At 44.1% G+C, this 23,116-nt stretch overlaps 1 protein-coding gene across 1 annotated transcript in view; it reads left to right on the top strand.

Moving 5' to 3' along the window:
* The window catches only part of Kctd1 (potassium channel tetramerization domain containing 1), a 208,731-nt gene that overhangs the window by 82,296 nt on the left and 103,319 nt on the right, over positions 1-23,116 (top strand). The window lies entirely within an intron of this gene.

The raw sequence follows: 23,116 nt of genomic DNA, 5'->3' as shown, positions 1-23,116 counted from the left end.
TTTTTTTTTAACAGAACCAGGGATTGAACTCAGGCCCTTGCATTTGCCAGGCAAGTGCTTATTCTACTGAGCTATCTCCCCGGTCCCGAGACCTATTTCATCGATTAAAAGACATCAGTGTGGAGTTCCAAAGCAAAATACACAAGCGATTAATTTTCAGGATAAATAACTGATGTCTGCCTGTTCATTACTGGTTGCCCTTCGTAAAACGAGATACTGGTTTCCCTTCAGATCGTGTAAATCTTTCACTTTTTTTTTAAAGGAGAGCAAAAGGTGTATTTGTGTAAAACTCTCTGTTATCTGGTTTTTAGCCAATTGGGCAACAGTGCTAAAAATGTTTTTCTTTTTTATTATGATGGATTAGGTCTAATAGAACTGTGAGCTTCAAGAAGCAGGAGTCAAGGACCAGCCAGATAGCTCAGTGGACTAAAGTGCCTGCTTAGGCAGATGCAAGGACTGGGGTTCAATCCCTGGCAAGGGCCATGTCAGCCCTGCCCCAGGGGTGCACTGAGAGGGTGACTGAGACTGGGCATGGTGACACGCACCTGTAATCCCAGCACTTGAGAGGCTGAAGAGGATCACTACAAGTCTGACCTGTGTAGTGAGACCCCATAGACTTTGTACTAAATATATTTTTTTAAAAAAGAAGCAGGAGTCAGTAGAATCTGATAAGCACCAGTGAGAAGGTGCCTAAATCCAGGTTGTGAAGTGCACTAAGCCTTTGTCAGGGGCTCTCCAGAGGGGCTGTGATGGGGCTGGGGGTAACCTGAGGTGTCACAATGACTGAAGGGTGCTCATGGCATCCGGTGGGCAGGGATACAAGATGCGCCTCAGTGACAAAAATAGTCTCTCCCAGCAAGGACTTGTTCCTACCTCTTTCCTGACTTTCAAATATAGCCCAATATGTAGGTGATAAATCTGCTTATGATTATCTATGAAACTAATATGTTTTACACATAAATCTAATGTATCGCTAGTGAGATTTGACATGCACTGAGTCTTCTAAAAATGCAAGTGCCATTGCAGCCAGAGAAAAGCACACCCTGTTTTATGCAGAACTTCCCACGAGTTGTGCATCATTTGCAAACCTGGTGTCTGGTGGCGCTGTATCATCCTACAGTTGTGGATCTCACAAGGATGGTGATCCCAAGGCTTCTCACTACCTTTTCACTTCTTCCAGCATGAATATTTTAATTGTATTATTTCAAAATAAATTACCTTCTCTTTATCTGTCTTTTATATTAGAAGTCGGACAACATTATGGTGAGATATCTGTCTATCTATCTATGATCTACCTACCTACCTACCTATTACTGACCCACCGACTTGCTGTAGTGGAGATTGAACCCAGGACCTCAGACTTGGTAGGCAGGTGTTCTCCCACTGAGCTACATCTCCTGTCCATTTCTTTCAAACCCATGATCCTCCTGGCTCAGCTCCCAAGTAGCTGGGATTGCCAGTGAGGACATGATTTTTTTTTTAATTGCGGAAAAATACATACAGTACTGTTCATCATCTTGGACAGTTTTCAGTGTATAGTTCGGTGACATTCGAGATACTTACAGTGCCATGCGGCTGTTGTCACCTTCTCTCCACAGAGCTCTTTCTCTCTTACACAGCTGCACCTCTGTGCCCCTCACACACTAACTCCCGATGCCCACCTCCCTGCTGCCTTTGGAGGCCACCACTGTGCTTCCTATCCCCATGAATTTGACTACTCCATGTACCTCACAATACGATGAGTTTTGAAGCTATATGTGTAGCATTTCATATATTCTATGAATTTCATTACAAATATTTATTATAAAAAGGAGATATGGAACGTGATGAGTTAGAATCAATGGTATCTGTGAAGCAGTTAACAATACATTTTCATGGTATGTATCTTAGAAAATCAACCTTTAATCTAGTAGTAATATATTTAAAATAAAACCATTTCCTCTAAACCTGAGCCATTTGGGGGAAGGGGGGTGGTATTTACTTGCACTTTTCCAGTATTACTCCCACTTCTACACCAGTTTCACTATCTTGAAATCTAATTTCATATACAAAAATAAGATTTTCGTCTAACATTTAGCATTTTCCGTCATGGGGAACCATTCCTGAATAAGTGATGCTTTGGGTGATTCAGAGATTCTTGAAAAAGAAGATGACTGGAATGGTTATGTGATGGCTTGTCCCCCAAAAGCCTCATGCAGTCATAGGTGGGGCTTTTTCATATTTATTTATTTAATTATTTCTTTGCAGTACCAGAGATCAAACTTGGGACCTTGTGCTTGCTAGGCAGGCACTTACACTGCTGAGCTATATCCCTGGCCGGGTGTGGCTTTTTCAGACCTGGCTGGATCTAGAATGTGTAATGCCCAGATTAGGGTGGTGTGACTACTAAATCAGTCTACTGATTGGCTTGGTACCCGCCCCAGCCCAGCAGTCTGGATAGATTATAATGCGGGCAGAAAAACTCTGCTAACTCTGTTGCTTGCACTTGCTTCTCTACTTCAACGCTTTGTCGTCTTCTGCCTGCCATGAACTGTCTCTCCTCTGCTATGCCTGTCTTCTATGCCACCCTGTCCTGGAGCCAGGAAATCATGCACTGAACTTCTACAAACTGTGAATCAAAATAAGCCTGTCCCCCTTCAGCTTTGTGTGTCCAGTATTTTGTCTCAGCAAAGAGTAAAGTAGCTACAACCTGTTGGCAGCACTTACGCAGATGGCACCATATAATCCCACAGTCCATTTAACAGTTCTTGCATCAGGAGGCAACCAAGTGTCCCCATATGGTGGCCAGTTCTAATGAGACCTTCAACTTGCCTCAGCATTCTCAGGCTCCTGTCTACTCACCCCACTGACAACTCTGACCCTAACAAAATCTCACAAAACCAATAAAAAGAACTGGGACATAATCTGAATCATATTGGTTTGTAACATGCCTGTGACATTTCACTTTCCTTGAATTACATGAAGTGATATTTCTCATGCAGAAATCTCATATGTCATTCTGTAGTGTTCTGCTAAGAATAAAGTCCTTACCACTAGCATGAGGTCAGTTTTTTAAAATGGATATAGAATTAAGTATCATTCACTATTTTGCATTGAGAAAGAAGTCTGCTCAATGGGTTTGTTCTTTACTGCTGCATGAACAATTCATGCCATTGTTTAAAGGGACAACATGGAACATTATGCATTAGGTACATTTTATCAAAGGTTGCATTTGCTACTCTGCATTTTCTAAAAAAAACCTCTTTGAAATTAGTTATATTGTGACTGCTAGTTAACATGCACATCACTGTACATTATTCAAGAGTGTCTATAAATAACCAGATAGAGACTCTTTTTTTTTTTTTTTTTTTTTGTCTTTCTAGACAGAATGTCATTACACAATTCAGGCTGGCCTTGAGCACACTCTGGCTGGTCTCAAAATCATAAGAATCCTACTACTTCAGCCTTCCAAGTGCTGGAATTAGAGGCCAGATGTCCATATTTATTAAAACACCAGTCTGAAGCTGGTGATGCAGTTCAGTGGTAGAGTACTTGCCTAGCATATGTGAGGCCCTGGATTTGATCCTTAGAATGTCAAAAACAAGAGCAACAAGCCCTGCAGTAGGAAGTGTTCTCAGTTATTTCTGTTGTCTTTGTTTTCTGTGAAGTCTGTAGCAACTTACTGAAGTTTGGAGAACTGGACTGCTGTCATTCATTCTCCCATTCATTCACTCATTCACTCATTCAGTAACAGGTTTTTACTGGCCTAGTACCAAGGACAACACTGCTAATGTGACCGTGAATGGAGAGTCAGTCTCCGCACTCTCACTAGTAAAGGAATTTTTTTCATATTTAGTAGTCACTACTTACTGTTAAGCCATTATGTTCTGTTAAAAAAAAAAAATCTGAAGAGTTTTAGCTGTAATGGATATGTACCAGTAAAAATATTCTGCGATTAGTAGTTGTAATAGAAATGAGCAATTTGGAAATGTCACCCGGTAAATATATCCTTGGAACCATAGAGGTACCTAGAACAATCTCAGAGCATAATTGAGTTTTACTCAAGAGTATGATTGGAAACATCTTCAGAGAATAATGGGGCTGTGTGTGATGGGAGCATCCTTAGAGAGCAGTGAGGTGACAGGAAGAGTTTCCGGGGGCATCTTCAGAAAGTAATAGTCACAACTGTAGGAAGACCAGAACATTTTAGGACAGACTGGACTGATATTCCAAGTGTGACTGAAGCATCTTCAGACGGTGTGGAGTTAGTTATACAATCCCCTGAGAACCCTTTTCCGAATTCTGGTTGATTCAACTGAAACATGATTTCCCTTGCCTCTGAAGTCTGCATCTGAATCTTATGATATCCTAGAGTTCTTTAACATTACCGAAATAAGATAACTTAGTGGTTTTCAGAAGAATGAAATGAAGTCCAGAAAGGTTTAATTTGGCTCAAGCGAGAAGTCTCATAATAGTCTCAGGCAGTCTAGCTCCCTGATAAAAATTTCCTCTTGGGTTCCTTCTAATCAACTGAAGGAGCTAGCAGCTGTTCTTTGCAAATTTCCTTAAATTCTGTACTTCCTCAAATCTAGTCCTTGTAAGCAACTTTCTTCAACAAACTTCCCTGCACACTCTTACAAAACTAGTATTTTCATAACACAGCTGATTCCATGTCCTTGTTCTCTTCATGTGATATTTGCAGTGGCCAAGCCAAGGGGAACCCAAGGGTTTCCAGACTCCACGGAGCCTTCTGGGTTATTCCAAAGCTCCTGGCTGTATTAGAACTCAGTTGCTTTACTATTTACCAGTGGAGGACAGCCTCATTTTATTGTTGCTAAATAATTTTACTAATATAAGTTTCATAGAGAAAGAAATTTGAATACAGAGAGGTCAGTCCTCAGTGCAGAACAACCGGCCATTTCTTTACTTGGGCATCCTTTATAACTTGGTTTCTACATAGTTGTGGTTTGCTTTGGCACCAGCTATTAAGGTCTTTTAATTATTTAATCATTACTATCTAGGTTATTCATATTCTCAACAATATATTATCTTTATCTGGGAGTATATACAATGAACCTTCCTGTCTTAAACTGAATTATAATAGCTGATTTCACGTCTAAGAGAAGAGAGGGTTAAGAACAAATTAGAAGAGGTCTTTTGTAACCTAGGTAAATGGAATTTTCTGTTCTTTGTGAATACTCTGCACCCTTTCTGCCCCCTCAACGATTAATGTAACAGCTTCTCCGTTGTCATCCTTGTGAAATCCAGGCAAGTATTCCCTTCTCCTAGCTGACAGGAGCCCCAAATGCTTTGCAAGAATCTGACAGCCTGGGAAGAGGAGAAGAGTGCTGGTGGGGGCGGAGAAAGGCAGGGAGAAAGGTAGGAAGTGTTTCTCTTCCCTGACATTTTAGCTGTGAGTGGTTGGGAAGGAAGAGATCTGAGTGGGTTTTTATCACTTACTGAGGGAAGGCTCTGCCCAGAGCGCTGCACTTAATTCCCAGATCCCTGCGTCATCCTGCTACAATTTTTAGGTGGCAGCTGTTGGGTAGAGAAGGAATACAGAGCTGGAGACCTGAGCACAGGCTTCAGCTTCCAACCCTGCATCTCAGTACCTGGGTGACTTGGGGACAACTGTTTAAATAGTATTAGTCTCGAGGTTTTCTTAACTGTCAAGAGGAGGCTAATGGGAACGTTTCTTTATTCTTTGTTATGAAGTTTACATGAGACAATACAGGCAAAAGTGCTTTGCAAATTCTAAAAGCTTGATTTGATGTTATTATTTAAATTGCCTCAGCTCAGTCCTTCCATTGAAGTGTGGCCTAGGCAATGGACATTGGGTCAATGGGTAGCCTATATGGTTTTTCAAAATATGAAACTAAACTAGGAACATAGCTCCAGGTAGACTGCTTGCCTCGCATATGGTAGCCCTGGGCTCTATCCCTACCATAATAAACAAATAAGTAAAACAACAGCAATTCCTTTCCCTTCTTCCCAAACTCAAATCAAATTTTCTTCTCTAAACCAGACAACAACAAAAAATGCTGTTGATTTTCACAAAGAAAATGCATCAGGAATGCAGTTTTACAGCTCTAACCATCCCAACAAAGGTCAAGCTAGCCCAGGAAGCTACCAGAGCCCTTTGCCAGCACCAAGGGCTTTGTTTGCAGTCTGCACAGGAGGCATCAAAAGTGTCTCAGTAGCAGTGAACTAGTTATAAATTAGCCGAGTGTTGGCCTGGATTAAGCTCTTGGTGGATCATGTTAATTATTTATTTACTTGTATTAATCTAAGTTTTAGATGCATGATGGTACAAGTGACTGCCTTTATATCCTACCTCTTTTTTTAATATCAAAGGAAAAAATATTTTAAAGATGCATGAGCGGGTCCATTTGATTGGTTAGCTCCACCGCTCATTCCCCCTTGATCTTTCCTCTTCTATTGCTTTGGCTGGATTGGGGGTTTCATTTAACATGACTTTATGGAATCTGTTCATCATGCTCTAGTAAGCAGGGAGGAAATGGGTAGGAAATGAATTTCCAGTAACCTTGGAAGAAAAAACACCTGAGATAGTATTGCTAACTTCAAATCCTACCAGTGTTTAATAAACCTTGATCATCTTGATTGGGATTTTGTAAACAGTGTTCTTCTGAAAATACACAACTGTATTATTTTTCTTTGAATGGAGAGGAAGAGAAGATCCTTGCGTTGAAATACTTGGAAGAGAAAGAATGGGAAATGTTTCACAAGAAGTCCCAGGCCCTGCTCGCCATCCACAGGATGTAGCCTAGAGGCTGCGCCTGCTGGCCTGCCCGGCATTTCCTTCTGCTTACCACCCAGCGTGCACAGAGGTTTCTCCTGGAAGCTACAGCAGTTACTTTTTCTACCCTTACTTTCAAGAAAGCACTTGGAAATTGCAGGTAGACTCCAAAGCCATTGTTACATAATTGTTATGTAAACAACTTTCCCATTTGGGCAACTTTGACAAGGGTAACACCTTTCTTAAAACACTGAGAAATGCCCTGAGGTTTTCTTATTCCAATTTAGGGATTAGTAGAAAAGCTGTAATTCTCTGTTCTTGGGAATATTAAGGATAGAGACCATGGTGGTACTTGTATGATTTTTTTTCTCTGCTCTCCTGGGGCTTGAGGGCCTCACAGTTACCAAGCAAGTGTTCTGAAAATAAACCACACCCCTACCTTCTCCAAACCCCCTAGGACCGCCTCTTCCTTTTTATTCTTTTTTTTTTTTTTTTTTTTTGTGGAACCGGGGATTGAACTCAAGCCCCTGAGCTTGCCAGGCAAGCGCTCATTCCACTGAGCCATCTCCTCGCCCCCACACCTCTTCCTTTTTAAAAAATATATGAGACAGGATCTCACCGAGTTGCCCAGGTGGCTTCCGATTTGCCATCCTCCTGTCTCAGCTTCCCGGAAAATGGAGTGGTTGTTCGTATCTTTCAAGTGGACAGGAAAACTTCTCTAATTTACCATCAGACATTCTTTTTCCTTTCTTTTTTTAAAACAAGGATTTACAAATGCCTGGCTTTTGCCTGTATCTCTTTACAAAGGGATGTTCGGAGGACCAGACAACTGCTACGGAAGGAAGGCTGGTCGGCATTTGGACCCCCTAGGAGAGTCAGGGTCTCCCATCATTTCATTTCATCCGCGACTACACAGATATCCAGAGACAACTTTCCCCGCAGGCTCTTCTGTCACCAGGAGCTGCCCTTTGTGTTTCCCCGACGCTGGTGCCTCCAGCAGCCCCGGGCCTTGGAGGGCAATTCCCTGAGTGAAAAAGAACAGAACGCAAGGACACAGCCCCCTCCCTGTGCCCCAGAAGGTCTTGCCTCCAGAACAGAGCGTGGGGACTGTGGGCTGAGCTTCCCAAGCCGCCAGAGGAAGTGCTAGTTGTGTGGGCTGTGACTTTGCCGGCAGGCCCCAGAGCCCGTAGCGTCAAGTTGAGCCTCCAAGTGCCAGCCTTGCGGGTCTCCGCACACGGGCTGCTCGGCAGAACGCTCACGCACGCGCTCCCCACCCTGCAGTCCAGACTGGCCCTCAGGGGCCGTCAGCTTGGAAGTCCGCAGCACCCACCGGCACCCTCCCCAGGCGCACGCCCCTTCAGGGCAGGCTTCTCCTGGAGTTGCTAGCCCGCTGGAAGGCTGGGGGCGCGGTGGGCGGGGCGAGCCCTGTGGGTTTGTTGGGGACAGAAGAAGGATCTCAGTGGTGGAACTGGTCTGGTGCCTCCTGGGTGTGCAGGTGTGGGGCTGGTGGGCCGGAAGGCCAGCCAGGGAAAACTCGGGGCAGGAGGCACACCAGAGCCTGTCCTCCGGGAATCTGGCTCTGGGCTCCTCGGTGATAAGAAAAAGCACTAGGGTCTGTGGACAGGCTATGGAACCTTGAGAATGAGCACTCCAAGAAGAAAACGATCAAGATGCCAAAATTTTGTATGGAGTTAGCTGAAAAGGAAAATGTTTACATGTGCTTGATTGTATTGGAGAATGGCAAGATAATGGATTTAATTCAGTCCAGTAAATGGTTAGTTCCCATAATGTGATTGGTATTGTGTTAAGAACTGAGTATAAAAGGAAGAAACAAAATAGTCCGCTGAAAGTTCATACTCTACCAAGATACCAAAGTTATTGGGTAAGAAATGTAAAGAAACTTGTGAAAGAAGTACATTTTTCCTACATCCAAACGCCATAAATCAGGGCTGGCCAGATAGCTCAGCTGAGTAAAGCTCCTGCTGAGGCAGAGCAGGGGCCAGGATTCGATCCCCAGCGTGCTGTGCCAGCCCCACCCCTGGGGCGCACTAAAACGGACTGAGACTGGGCGTGGTGGCACGCGCCTCTAATCCCAGCACTTGGGAGACTGAAAACAGGAGGATCACTACGAGTCCGATCTGGTAGTGAGACCCTGTACAAAATACAAAAAAAAAGTTATAAATCCAGAGAGAAAATTATTTAGAAATGATCTCCTCCCTGAATAGCAAATCCCCTCAGTAATAAAAATAGTGGGAAATAGCTCAGTGTCACAAGGACCTGCGTGACAAGCGCAGGGTCCCAAGTTTGATCCCCGGTACCACAAAAAGAAAAAAAAAAAATCAATAAAAATAGCAATGACGGGCTGGCGAGACGGCTCAGTGATCTAAAGCACCTACTTGGAACAAGCCTTAGCAAACCACAGGGACCGCGGTTCAATCCCCCAGCACCACATGCCAGCCAGCCCCGCCCTCTGGTGGGCTGAGCTGGCCATACACACACACACACAATATAAATAATAAAATAAATAAATTTTAAAAAAATAGCAATGACACCTATCCTGAGCATGGATCCATGTTTACCATTTGTCTAATGATTTCAAAGCATACAGCAGCTGCTGGGGGGTTAGTCTTATACTACACTTGGCTCTTCCATCCTTCTCTGGGAGAAGAAAGTTTGGCACTAATACCTCAACATCCCACAGGGAAGGGATCCTGGAAACAAAGCACCCTCACCCCCTCACAAGCAGTAGGTACAAATTAAAAGGCGCAACTTATCCAGGAAAGTGAGACTCTGAAGAATGAAATTGACACCCACAAAATGCAAGTCACTAGAAAAGGAAGTGCTTGTTTGTATCTTGCAGGTGGACAGGAAAACTGCTCTAATTTACCAGCAGGCATTCATTTTCCCTTTTCTTTTCAAAACAAGGACTCTCTATATAGTCCACACTGGCTGGTGAGCTAAGGCCAGAGTGCATTGTGGGAAGGTTTGCTTCATTTTCAAAAATGCAATTTAAGGGATTGGGGAGATAGCTGAGTGGAATAAGTGCTGGCCTGGCAAGTGCAAAGTCCTGAGTTTGATCCTTGTTACCACAAAAGAAAAGAAAAGAAAAAAATATGCAATTTAAGCACGTGGTGGCATGCTCTTGTGATTGTAGATACTCAGAAGACAGAGGTAGGAGGGTCTCAAAGTCAGGCCCAAACTGGGGGAGGGGCTTAAGGGGAGACTTAAATCCTCCTAAACAGAAGAGAAAAAATTCATTTCCATAGCATGCTATAGTAGACAACACGACCCCACTGGTCACCTCTGAGCCCTGTGGTGGACCTCCTCAGAACCACATTCCCATGAAAGGAGGAAAAAGTTATTGAATGAATGAATTCAACTGCTTGCAAGAATAGGGTGGAACTCTGCCAGAGGTGCAGATAATCTGGAACAGAACTGATTTTTAATTACATAGTAATCTAGCCTTCAGCACTCTCAGCAGTGGTCTTCACCTTCAAAGGCTCTCAAAGGATTCTTTACCTCCCTCTCTCTCATCTACCTGAGGATAGCTGCCCTTTAAGGAAAAGCTTTAAAGGCCTCAAAGGTCTCGCCTTTGAGAAGACTTGGGTAACTTTATCATATCATTTTAGGATTCAGTTCCAAATCAGCATGTCAGAGTCTCTCTCTCTCTCTCTCTCTCTCTCTCTCTCTCTCTCTCTCTCTCTCCCCCCCCCTTCCCTCCCTCTTTCTCCCCCAGAATGGTTCCTTTTGCTTATCTTTGAATAGATACCATACTGTCTATGAGCCTCTCTGGGGAGATGTTACTGTCGTAAAATAGCATAGTAGTCCACAGGACAAAGATCTAAGGTGACTCCATGAAAGCCTCTAATATAGCACGTGAGGCTTGGTCCCCCCGGATAACTAGGAATGTGTCAAGTCTGTAAGGGCAGATGGTATGCTAGGCAGGAAGAGCCACTTGGAAAAAGGCCAAGACGCCAGAGGACACTAACAGGGCACACTTCGGTGGGCTGATGCCGGGCTGAGGATATGGGCCAAGCACACTGGAAAGGGGCTGGAAGGTTGCTCAGCTAAGAAGTAGCGGTGCTTGATTTCAGTCATGCTGTCCTGGTCCATGTCACCTGCTCGGCCTAACTTGCCACCCCATCATCTCTCCTTATGCAAAGGAATAGAAACCCAAGAGCTCACAGCTTAATGAATGGGTGACAGAGGCAAGTAAATTCACTCTTACCAGAGTGAGCATGCAGCAAACAGCTATTTTCTGTGTGTATTTTATTTGCTCGTAACTACACAAAATGAAGCAAATACAAATAAATATCCAAGTTCTCCTCTTTAGGAAAGCCTAAGAAGTATAGTTAAGGAGAAGAATAACAGTTATAATATACACAACTGCTGACGTGGGTCTGCCCAAAGAGCCAGGGAATTATAGAGGAGAGGTGCATGGACAGCCCAAGAATGTGCCCCAGAGAACTTGAAGAGAAAGGAAGACTCCCGGTTCTGCGGTTGGAGGCATAGGTATGTGTTATGGTTGTGTCTGGATGTCCCCCAAAGCTTTGTGCAGTCATGGAGTAGGCTTCTAGACCTCGTGATTGATTCATGGTCCAGTGCTGGGATTGTGGGTGTGAGTGCCCACCCAAAGGCTAGGAGCCTGCATACAATGTAAGGGAGGGAAATGGTTTGCTCTCTGCTGCTCGCCACTTTTTGCTCTTGCATTTTTCACTGCTTTCTGCCACCATGAACTGCTGCCCTCTGCCTTTGAACTGAAATTCCACAAGCTGTGAACTGAACAAGGCTTTCCTTCCCTAATGTGGAGTGTCAGGTATTTTGTCTCAGCAGTGAGAGGGGAGTAACCAAGATAGTACGGCAGCCGTAAAGTGTTCCTCACATCAGTCCCCCATTCCACGGATAAACACACAGACATAAAGAGGTAGAAGATTTTGCCCAGGGTCCTACAACATGTAAATGGTGGGTCAGAATTAGAATCCAAGCTGCACGGTGCAGAGCCCAAGGACGTGACACTGTACACCATCGTCGTTCTAGACAAGGGTCACCGAACCTGTTGGAGGCAGGGAAATGCCTAAGTAGGGGAATCATGTGAAGTCACTCCAGAAAGATCTCTGGGTGTTCAGTCCCTGAGTGGGAGGATGAAGGGGTCAGGCCAAAGGAGCCTGAGCCAAGGTGTACAGGATCCAAACTGTGAGCTGGGAACTTGGATGGGAGTGGGGACTAGTGACCTCATTACAGACAGGGAACACATGGACTGCTGGATTTCAAGGAAGAGAAACATACGTCAAGAGCCTAAGTGAAAGGGTCTAAAGGCATCCCTTGGACACCCAGCAACAAGAAGCTGAACACAGCCTAGACACAGGAGGAGGCTGCTCTCCTCCATCCCTACTCCCTACTTCAGCGTCACTGAATAGCAGGAGCAGCCCTACACTGCTCAGCTTGCCTGTCCCTAGGGCAACATGCCTCACATCCATAACTCAAAGGAGAACAGGTTTATTTTGGCTCATAGTTTTGGGGAATGAGTCCATAGCCAGCTGCCTCCAAGACAGAAACAGTGATGGCAGAGGGGCCCAGCAAGGGAGTTACCCACCTTGTGGCAGGCAGGAGGTGCAGAGAGAAGACTGGAGCTAGGGAGGGAAACACAACCTCCAGGGCACAGTCACAGCAACACCTCAGGCAGACTCCACCTCCTAACAACACGTACAATAAAGGATCCAAATCCACTGATGAGCGACGAGCATCCCATATCCAGTCACCTTCCAAACGCCCCACCTCTGAAGACATGGGAGTTTATGCTTTTGGTTGCAGAGTTCACCTCGTGGTTGCAGAGGGACAGAGCTGACAGAGCATGAGGCAATCATGAAGGGGGCCACCAAGCTGGTAGTAGCAGAGGAAATCAAAGGGGACAGGCTTGGAGGGTGCTATGGACTCGATTACACTGCTCCCCCATTCATGGGCTGCGATTCTCTTTGGACATGTGGCCTTTAAAGAGGCAATGATAACAAATGAAATCACAAGGCTAAATAAAGCCCTAACCTGGTAGGGTTGGTATCTTCACAAGACAAGAGACAGACACAGAGACGTGTATTTCTCTCTCCATGCCCTCACATAGGGAAGAGGTCATGTAGAGCCATATGCAAGCAGAAAGAGAGGCCTCGCTGGACACCAGCCCTGCCCACACTTTCCTCTTGGGCTTGGGGATCCTCCAGCACTGCGAGAAAATAAATTTCTGTTCTTTGAGCCACGTAGTCTGTGGTATATTGTTATGGTGGCCCAAGCCAACTAAAACAACTCACATATGTATCTGTGATGTCCATAATGCTAATCTTGAGTTAGAACTGGCAGGGATGGAGAAATGTCTCGGAGGGAAGGGAGATGGTGGGGTCTTACCTTAGATAGAAGGTGAATGTCAGTGCCTCTTTCTGAGGTTTGAGAGCTAGACCTGGACAGAAGGATGCAGCTGTAGATGGGATGTCTTGGCTATAAGCAAGGGGAATTTCATTCAAGGGTGATTAACTATAGGGATGTCGTGGGACTACAAGGAAAATAGAAACTCTTTGAAACCCAAGTCACTGGAGGCCAAGCTGGAAGGCGGGTCTGCAGCCAGAGCAGCCGAGGACCCTCAGTGGGACCTCCTACCAGGGGTGGGACCAGGCTGGTCCCATGGTGCCCCCTTTTCTCTGTTGAGGGAGACAATCATAATTCCTAGAAAGACTGTTTGAGTCAGAGATTCGATCCAGGCTTCTGGTTAGTGTAGGTGTTGGTTGTCTAGGGATGCTTCATGGTCCCAGCAGTTAGAGCTGCTGGTCATATGACGGGTTACTTTGCCTGAGAATCCATCTCTTCAGCAGTGCTGTGGGCAGGGAAGCATACCCTGGGAAGGACCAGAGATGGCAGGCACTGAGACAGGGACAACTAGAGTAGAGGACAGGGCTGAATTCAAGGATATTATTAGGTTTCAGCCTCGCCCTGCATGGGAGGCCTGCCTGAGCTGGAAGCAGAGGTACGAGACACTCAGCAGAGCGGCAAAGGCTATAGAGACAGAAAGGCCACACATGAACCTGCTTCCTCTTAAACAAGCAATAAGGGAATAAATACTCCATGTGTGCAAAAATTCAAACAGTACACATTATGGGGTATGAGAGATTAGAGGCCTTTCATGCCAGGGCCCTCCTCCAGAGTCACTGCTGTAAATAATTTCACGCATTTCCTTTTGTCCTCCATGAATTCACTATGCATTACACTACGTATTGTCTTGGTTACTTTGCTCTTGTTGCTGGCACCAAGTACCCGACACCCACAATGAAGGAAGGAAAGGTTTATTATCTCACAGTTTGTGGAGGTTTCGGTCCATACTCTGCTGGGTCCAAGGCAGACTGGCATATGGCAGAGGGCAGCAGTTCATGGTGGTGGAAAACAGCAAACACCAAGAGCAAATGGGAGGACTAGAGGCAACAGTATGGCCACAGAGGGCAAGTCCATCTCTCTTATGTTGCCTTCAGGCTAACTGCCCCAGGCTGGCTATAGCACTGTCACCCAGGATCCCAGCAGCACTCACACTTGTAATCCCAGACGCATTCACACCTGTAATCCCAGCAGTACTCACACCCATAATCCCAGTGGATCATGAGTTAGTCACAAACTCTAGAAGTCCACCCTAAGACTGCATGAGACTTTGCAGGGACAACTAGACGTAAACCATAACACATGTAGATACTTCATTTTTTTTTTAATTTTAAATCTTTATTTTTATTTATTTTTTAACATTTATTTATTTATTGTGTGTGTGGCCAGCTCAGCCCACCAGGGGGCGGGGCTGGCTGGCATGTGGTGCTGGGGGATTGAACCGCAGTCCCTGTGCTTTACCAAGCTTGTTCCAAGTAGGTGCGTTAGACCACTGAGCCATCTCGCCAGCCCCGATACTTCATTTCAGTTGGGTTTTTCTCAGCAAATAGACGTAGGCTTTCCATTAACATTTTTTACTTGTTCAGTACATGTCTTGGAGACCATGTTTCTCAGTACTTGCAAGTCTGCTATGCCTACATCTGTGGTTACTGCTCTGCTGGCTCCATGAGACATTATTTATTCACCACCCACCTGTACATTAGGTTCTAGCCAATGATTCTGAATGACAAGCAATGATTCAAGACCATCCTTGTCCACGTATTTCTTCTTCCTTTTTGTGCAGCCCAGATTGCAAGTTGCTGGGTTGCAAGGGACATGGATTTCACCCAATGATAACTGCTTCCAAATTGTCCCCTGGAAGGCTGTGCCTCTTTATACTTCTGTGTATCTCTCCTTAACCATGTGGGTGCAGGTTAAATATTTTGGGTTCACACATTCCTCTAAGATTCTGCTGAAAGCTGTGGATTTTTGTTCTAGAAAAATATGCAAATGGATGTGCATAGAGCATTTTGCATAGTTTCTGTGGGTTTGAAGACCACTTGAAGACAACCCGAGAAACACTCAGGCCTCATACTAAGGATCTGAACAGATGTACATGAATGGATCTCTAGTCCACACCACTGGGCTCAATCTTAGCTGCACACTGCAATTACCTGCAGTGTTCTGGAAAAATCCCCACACCCAAGCCACTTCCCAAAGCCATTCAATGAGGTTCCCTAGAATAATCTCAGTATCAGGTATCATCATTTTTGGCAAGTTCCTCTGGTGAATTTATCATGAACCCAATGTCAAGAGCTACTGTAGTAGAGGAGAAGCCCAAAAGAGGAACTTCCAAGGGGGAAAGGAAGCTGGTATTTTAGGGTTAGGCTAGCTCTTCCCCACGAACTCAGTCCTGGCAGTGGTGTGAACTATGCTGTCCCTCCATCTGCAGGACTGACTCAGGGGGGCTTACTGCTCCCCACGCCCTCCTGCTCCTTCACTGTACAGATTCTGCACCTTGAGTGTTGCCCTAGACCATTTGCGGTTACTATAATAAACCATACAGACTGGATAATTTATAAACAAAGAAATTTATTTTGGCTCTTGGTTCTGGAGGCTGGAAAGTCCAGGAGAACGAGGTTAGCGGGGGGCCTCTCACAGGACAGAAAGCAGAAGAATGAGTAGGCACATGCAGGAGCCAAAACATATAAGGTCCCTCGCTTTATAGCAAGCCATTCTCAAGGTAACTAATTCAGTCCCTTGAGAAATGCTTTAATCCTCCCTAATTCTAATTGCCTTTCAAAAGCCCCAGCTCTCAGTACAACTACAATTAATGGAGGGGACATACCACATTCACACCACATTAGGTTTGTTTTTCTCCTATTGCCTAGGCCACTGCAGCCAGCAGCAGCAGCACCTGGGAGCTTGTGCCTTTCTGGCCTCGGCCTGGACTGGCTGAATCAGGCACTCAGGGGTGGGCCCGGCAGTATGTTTCCATAAACCTTCTGGGTGTTTCAGAGGCACGCTGAAGATTCAGGATCACTATGAGGCTGGCCAGCCTGCATCCACCCTGTGCCTGACTTTCTAGCACTTTCTCCCTGGAGTCCACTGAGCTTGAGGGACGCACCAGCGGACACTAGAGAACAGAGGCTAATGTCTGGCCCAGGGGAGGGAGACTGTTGGAACTCAGATTTTAAGAATTCAGCATGGGCTCAGGTCTACCCGGAGATAGAGGCAAGCCTGGCTGTGCACATGCAGCTCCTGGGGAGGCAGCTTTGCAGCCTCAGGCTGATTTCAAGTGCATTCATAGCCCCCAGTGGCACACTGACCATTGCCACAGGAGAAACTGTTTTACTGCTTGATAAGTTACATGCTTGTTTGAGACAGTGTTTCTCAATAAGTGTGATCAGATTAGTATCAGAATTGTCTGAGCTGGGTGTGAAAAATGCACATTCCTGGGTCACACCCATGACCTGCAAAGTCAGAATCTCTGGAGCAGACACCCGAGAATCTGCATTTCAACCACATTTTCCAGGTAGGCTGAATGATTCTGATGTACTCTACAACTGGCCACCAGGCTCTAAATCTAAAAGCTAGCAGTTCTAGGAAAGTTAATGTAACCTCGCATTTAGAACCATGTTGGCTCAAAGCATGGTGCTAAGGTCTAAAAAGCTCTTGCCATGCCCCAAATGCCACAGAACTGGGAATGGTGCCACAGCAATCGCTTTTCTGGGCCTCACAGCGACCATCCACTGAGAAGTTGCGTTCTATATGTCACCATATGGACAGCAGAAAGGGCCTGGAGTCGGGCTCACTTCAAACCCTGACAGTTCAACTCAACTTCTTACAGTGGGTCACAGAAAAGGTTGATGAGCTCTTCCCATTGCAGATTGAAACAAGATAACCAGGAGAAAGACAGAGGAAAAGCTTTTGCTCATGTGGGCTGCTAAAGACCCAGCCCCTCCCCCAGGCAAGTGAGACATAATCCAATCTGTTGTATTGGTCCATTTTCCACTGATGAATTCCACAGACAAGGAAATACATACATATATATATTCAAAATGTTTTAATAAAGAAATGAAATTCATTTCTTACAGTTCTGGAAGCTGGAAAGTCCAAAGTGAGGGGGTCAGGGATTGCTGGTGGAGGCTTACTGCAGGGTCCCCAGACCAGGCAGAGTATCACATACAAGACAGAGAAAGTGTGCCAGAGAGAGCTATATTTTATAACAAAGCTACTCCCTCAATAACCCATTAACCCATTAATCCATTAATCCCTTCATCCATGAGTGCTTTAATCCATTTGTGAGGGCAGAGCTGCCATGACCCCATCACTTCCCAAGATCCGACTCTGGGTAAAATGTCTAACACATAAGATCTGGGGGAAGCAAAACCACAGCCTCCACTCGCTACATCTTTCAATGTATGGATTGTGAAATGTGTAATACTTCTGTGTTAAGTTGAATTCATGAGGGAACTACATCAAAATATAAAGTGGTTTTCTCAAGGGCCGGCAAGATGGCTCAGTGGACTAAGTGCCTGCTTAGGCAGGCGAAGGGACTGGGTTCAATCCCCAGAACCATGCCCTACCCCCATCCCCGGGCATGCTGCACTGGCCACGAAGGCCAAGCGTGGTGGCACATGCCTGTAATCCCAGCACTGGGGAACCTGAAAACAGGAGGATCACTATGAGTCTGAGCTGCATAGTGAGACACTGTACCAAATACATTTTAAAAAAGGGGAAAAAAGTGATTTTTTTCTGGGCAGTGAACATAGGACCAAATGGTCTGGCCTGGTGACCTGGTCAGAAAGTGTATATGCTAGAGTCAGATTCACTAGCCAGGTGAGGCTGGGCAGATTATTTGAACTGTCTAGGAGCCATTTCCACACGTACTTATAAGGAAGACTTGATCATGCCTGTCAAGGCTCCCTGAAAGCACTCATGAAATGTTAACAAGAAAGAAATCTTGTTTCCAGATTTCTGCTCTTTCCAGGTCTGTACCAATGAACGCTGAAGGCTTTTGTAGTCAGGAAAACATGATAAACCACAGCGTTGTGTTGTGTGTTTTACTTAATTCAAGGGAATGAGCCATAAAAGGACAAAAGATGGTAAAACGGATGCCATGAACATCAGGGGTGTTTGTTGATCTTTGGAGTAATTTCAACACGTGATCCCAGGGTATCCTAACCAACGGACAGGCCTTAGAAAGACTAATCATGAACTCTGAGTCCTCTACTGCAGCCCTGGCTTTCCACACCTTCTCTCCCCCACCCCATGCAGGCTTCCTTCATCAGTGCAAAGCTTATATCTCCAGCATCGAATTAAAGAAATAGAACAAACCCATCCCAGGGCTTCCTTAAATATTAAGATAAACCCATGTGCCCTTATCTGTTAAATTAAGCTTTCCTAAGAAAAAGTAAGTCAATTAGTTCAAAATGTGGGTTAGTGCTTCTGGGTATTTAAAAGGGATTTTTTTTTTCTTTTTTAGTTCATTTAGCAACACAGCCAGAAGGCAGGTACCTACCCACTCCTCCAAACATTCTGCAAACTGCCACCATACACCTAGATTCCAATTTCTGATATCTAGAGCTTCAAAACCTAGTCTTCAAACTTTTTCAAAGTCACAAAGATAATGAAGTATGAGCCTTAAAACTGATCTTGTGTTGCCCTTTTAGTTAAGGTCCTTTCTTGTCACCATCATTATTTTATTTTATTTTTGCGGAACCGGGGATTGAACTCAGGTCCTTGTGCTTGCCAGGGAAGCGCTTGTTCCACTGGGCCATCTCCCCGGCCCCTATCGCCATCATTGTGGCTATCCATCACACAGAGCCTGACGCTGCCACCAAGCAGTAAGAAGACGTGCGTCCACCACACTGAACACCTTACTCCTGTAACTTGGCAAACTTACCTCTGAACTCTTACCAACGAAGGGAGGTCTCCAGGACATTATGAAGTGTCATTTCTAAGCATACTTTGTGACACCAACTGCAAGATCCAGGGATCCAAGAGGCACTGACACAACAAATCTAATACAAATAAAACAAGCTATCTCTCCAGATGAATTTCTGGAAATGATTTCTTCAGCAAGTAACATGAACACTTTCACAGCTTTTGGAGAGATTGCTGAATTGCTTACTGAAAATACTATCCTAACTGACTATTGACACTAATAAAAATAGCATTTTTATACCTGTTCTTGGAGGGTGTAATGAGGTTTATGTATTTATTTATTTTTAATTTTTTTTTAATTTATTTATGTGTGTGTGTGTGTGTGTGTGTGTGTGTGTGGCCAGCTCAGCCCACCAGGGAGCGGGGCTGGCTGGCATGTGGTGCTGGGGGATTGAACCGTTGTCCCTGTGCTTTGCCAAGCTTGTTCTAAGTAGGTGCTTTAGACCACTGAGCCATCTCACCAGCCCCTGTATTTATTTTTTAACTTTTAAAATTCTTTTACTTACTTGGTACAGGGTCTCTACACAGCTCGGATACCTAGTGATCTTCCTATCTTAGCCTCCCCAGTGCTGGGATTACAAGCATGAGCCACTAGGCCCAGCTTTGGTGGCCTGCACTGCATGTCAGGGGCTCAGGGGTTGGCACAGCATGTGGTACTGGGGATTGAACCCAAGTTTTTGCCCTTGCCAGGCAGGTGCTTAAACTACTGAGTTATCTCCCCAGGCCAGTGTGGTTCTTTAAAATTCTGTTTATTTTATTTTGATTTTACTAATTTGATAGGTTTGAACAGAGTAGATAGTTTCAGGAGTCTTTTATATTTTGAAACCGTTGTAAATAGCTTCTCCTTTACTTTGAAAATACATAATGGCTGCATGATATTTTAACAAATATCTTCAACTCTGTTCTACCTGAAGTACTATTACAATGACACTGAAGTAGGAGATATTTAATAATAGGGTTGTACAACCATTGTTGAATTCCTATCATTTTGTTTAGGGAAATTCTGTATCACTTATATTTATTTTTGTATTCTCTTTAAAAAAATAAATAAAAGAAAAAATTAAGAGAAGCTAATGAAGGGGTTTAAAAAAAATAGGACTAATACCAACTCCAGTTTCATATACCCTTTCGGGATACATGATTAGAAGACAAAGAAATGACTATCACTACTAAGCTAAGGATTAGGTTTCACAACCTTTACATATGAATTGTTTATTAACCAAAAGAAATTTCATTATCAAAATATTATAAGAAGGCTCTAGCATACTTTCAAGCTCCATATATACACAATTTATTTATAGACAAAACTACATTCCTCTTGTATGTTATTTGTTTTAAAAAGTAGCCTAGGAGGATGGTAGGTGGTCATTAGGTGGACAGGTCCAGACTTACAGTGGCCAGGGGCCATTAGAAGCTATTCTAGTCCTGCCAAGCCTTGTGTTAAGTTTCTTCTGACCTGTGTTATGTTTTGGGCCTTTTTTTTTTTTTTAATAAAGCATGTGATGTCAAAGTAATTCTTACTACTCTCCTTTCCCCAAGAAGATTTTCATGGAGCAGCCCAGAATGACAAGAGAAAGCCAGTCCTTCTAGTCGGTTTGGGCTTACCCGTGTTCCTTTTGTTGCTAAACTCTTCGTTATCAACCTCCCACTGCACAAATGGGTCCCCTCCTCTAGTGCCCCAGGCAGTTAGTATGGGTGTGCAGGTGACCAAGTGACAAAGATGACGCCTTCTCAGGGTGTATGGCTGCTGTGCCCAGTCAGAGCCCTCAGCCAAGGATGGCTCTTTCTAAGAGTACCCAGTGAAGTTACACCCAGAGGTGTTTTCACAACAGGGAATTATTCCTTTGATGCTTGTGTTTCTCTCTCTCTCTCTCTCTCTCTCTCTCTCTCTCTCTCTCTCTCTCTCTCTCTCTCTCCTATGTTTGTTTTTTTTTCTCTTCACTGTTTGGTCCTTAGAGGCTGAAAATGGCCCAGCTCAGGCTATGGAACCAACTTACCTACCTTGGGGCGACCTGGGAGAGGGGGCCTGTGACCCAGCCTCTTGGAGCCTCTCTGCCCTTGCTTTCCTTGTTTATATTGACAATTGGGAAAATATTAGAGCCTTAATAAATGTTAGCTAATGCCTAAAAGTTGGCTAATGTGCTAGACACTGTGTTAAGCACTTCACATGTTATTTAATTCTTTAAATAATACCATAAGGTAGAGACTACTGTTATATGTCCCAGAAAATAGAATGAGAGAACTGAGACATAGAAAAGGCACCTGGTAAAGTAAGCCAGGATTCAAATTTAGACAGTCTGGTTTCTGAGAAGAAATTTTCAACTACTCAGCTACACAGCTGTTCCTTCAAGTCCCTTCTCTCCCACACATAACTAATTGTATGTTTATTACTTACTTACTCCATGCCAAGCCCCCTGCTGCCATGTACCAAGAAGCTGAACTTAAAGTGAATCAGAGTAAGAGTCATAAGACATAGCTTTTGTCCTTGTGGAGTTCTTTTTCTTTCTTTCTTATTTTTTTTCTACTTTATGGAGTTAGACTACTTGGTTCAACTTCATGAGGTCAAAAAACTGTACTCAAGACAATCTTCAATTGAATTCAACAGAATCAGTAGAGGAACTGAAACAAGGATATGTCAAAATAGCTTCAATTTGAATTTATATGTAACCTCCAAAGCACTTCATAAATTTTTTAGTAGCAGAATCATAAAAGTATGGCTTTCTTTTTTATTTGTTTCTTTGAAGTGATTAACTAAATGTTTTTTCTGGCCTTTGCCCAAAGCCCATAGAATCCTTTAAATTTAAATCCTCTCCAACCTACCTCTCCCACTACACAGACACTCTATGCCTTCATAAGGCTCAACTTCAACTTCCAATGGGGAAAAAGGGCTGGCTCATGCTGCTGGCATAAGAACTTTCTACAGCATGCTACACTAGAGGAAAAAAAAATTAATGACCGGAAATTATTAAACAAACACAGTCATTAAATGCACTGTGTCTTGCAAGCAATAATGTTGCCTTCCAGTTAACTTTATCCTGATTTTGAATTGTAGAAATCCTCACTCAGATTTTAGATTTCATACAAAATATTTCCTGCTAGATGTAGTTTTAACTAAACAGATCATTTGTTCATTCAATAATGACTGGATTGACACTGCGTCCTACGCATCTGCCCATTATACTGAGTCAGTAAAGCAAACAGGTAGATAAAAAGCAACCATAGCAAGTGTGTAACAAGTGCTGCTCAGAAAACTGGAAGCAAAGGAGTATTAGCCAAAGAATATGAACATTTCCATTGAGGGCAGAGAGCTTCCCTCATTGCTTTTTAAAAGACTGTCCTAATTGATATGGACAATAAAAACACCAGAAGAAGATATCTGAAGATGTTCCTATAGGGGGAACATGAAGTGTCTCCCCCAATGGGACTAGATGGGTTGTACAATGGGGGAAACGTGAAGTTTTCACCCTTAAGTAAGCAAGTAATTACTTTCAAGTATTCTGAGCAGCGGAGAGGCACGGACGCACAGGTGGTATCTTTCCGCGCCGTTCACGAGGAGAAATGGGGCAAGTCGGCGCAACACTGAGCAGTGTAGCCCCCTAGTAAAAATTTTCGTCAGTTACATAAATGCAACGAATGCTCTATAGCACACTGGAGTTATTTTTATAATAAAACACCACACCGCTTGCATGAGAAATAAAGCATCCTTTCTAAGGAAGGCAGCTTTCAGTTGTTAAGTGCTGGGCAGAATGGACTTCAGGAGGTCAGGAGTCCGGAGGCGGAATTGGAAGCTGGTCTGAAGGACTAATATTACCTCTACAAAAATAATAAGAAAGCTTTGTTGATCTTTCAGTTTGGACCTGCGTGTATGGAACCACAGGATGTTTTTAAGGGATCACTTATTAAACCTGGCATTCAGCTCCTTTATGAACCCTACTGTGATTTTGTGTTATTGGGTTTTAAAAATCAAACCACTTTTCTTTCCTTCTTGGCGGGAGTTGGAGAGCTTCGCTGGGGTGGGGAGTGTCTCCTTGTTTTTTTTTTTTT

Source organism: Octodon degus, unplaced genomic scaffold (genome assembly GCF_000260255.1).
Source record: "Octodon degus isolate 3935 unplaced genomic scaffold, OctDeg1.0 scaffold00003, whole genome shotgun sequence".
Lineage (NCBI taxonomy): Eukaryota > Metazoa > Chordata > Mammalia > Rodentia > Octodontidae > Octodon > Octodon degus.
The sequence above is the reverse complement of the archived record's forward strand: the minus strand, read 5'-3'. Positions and strand labels throughout refer to the sequence as shown.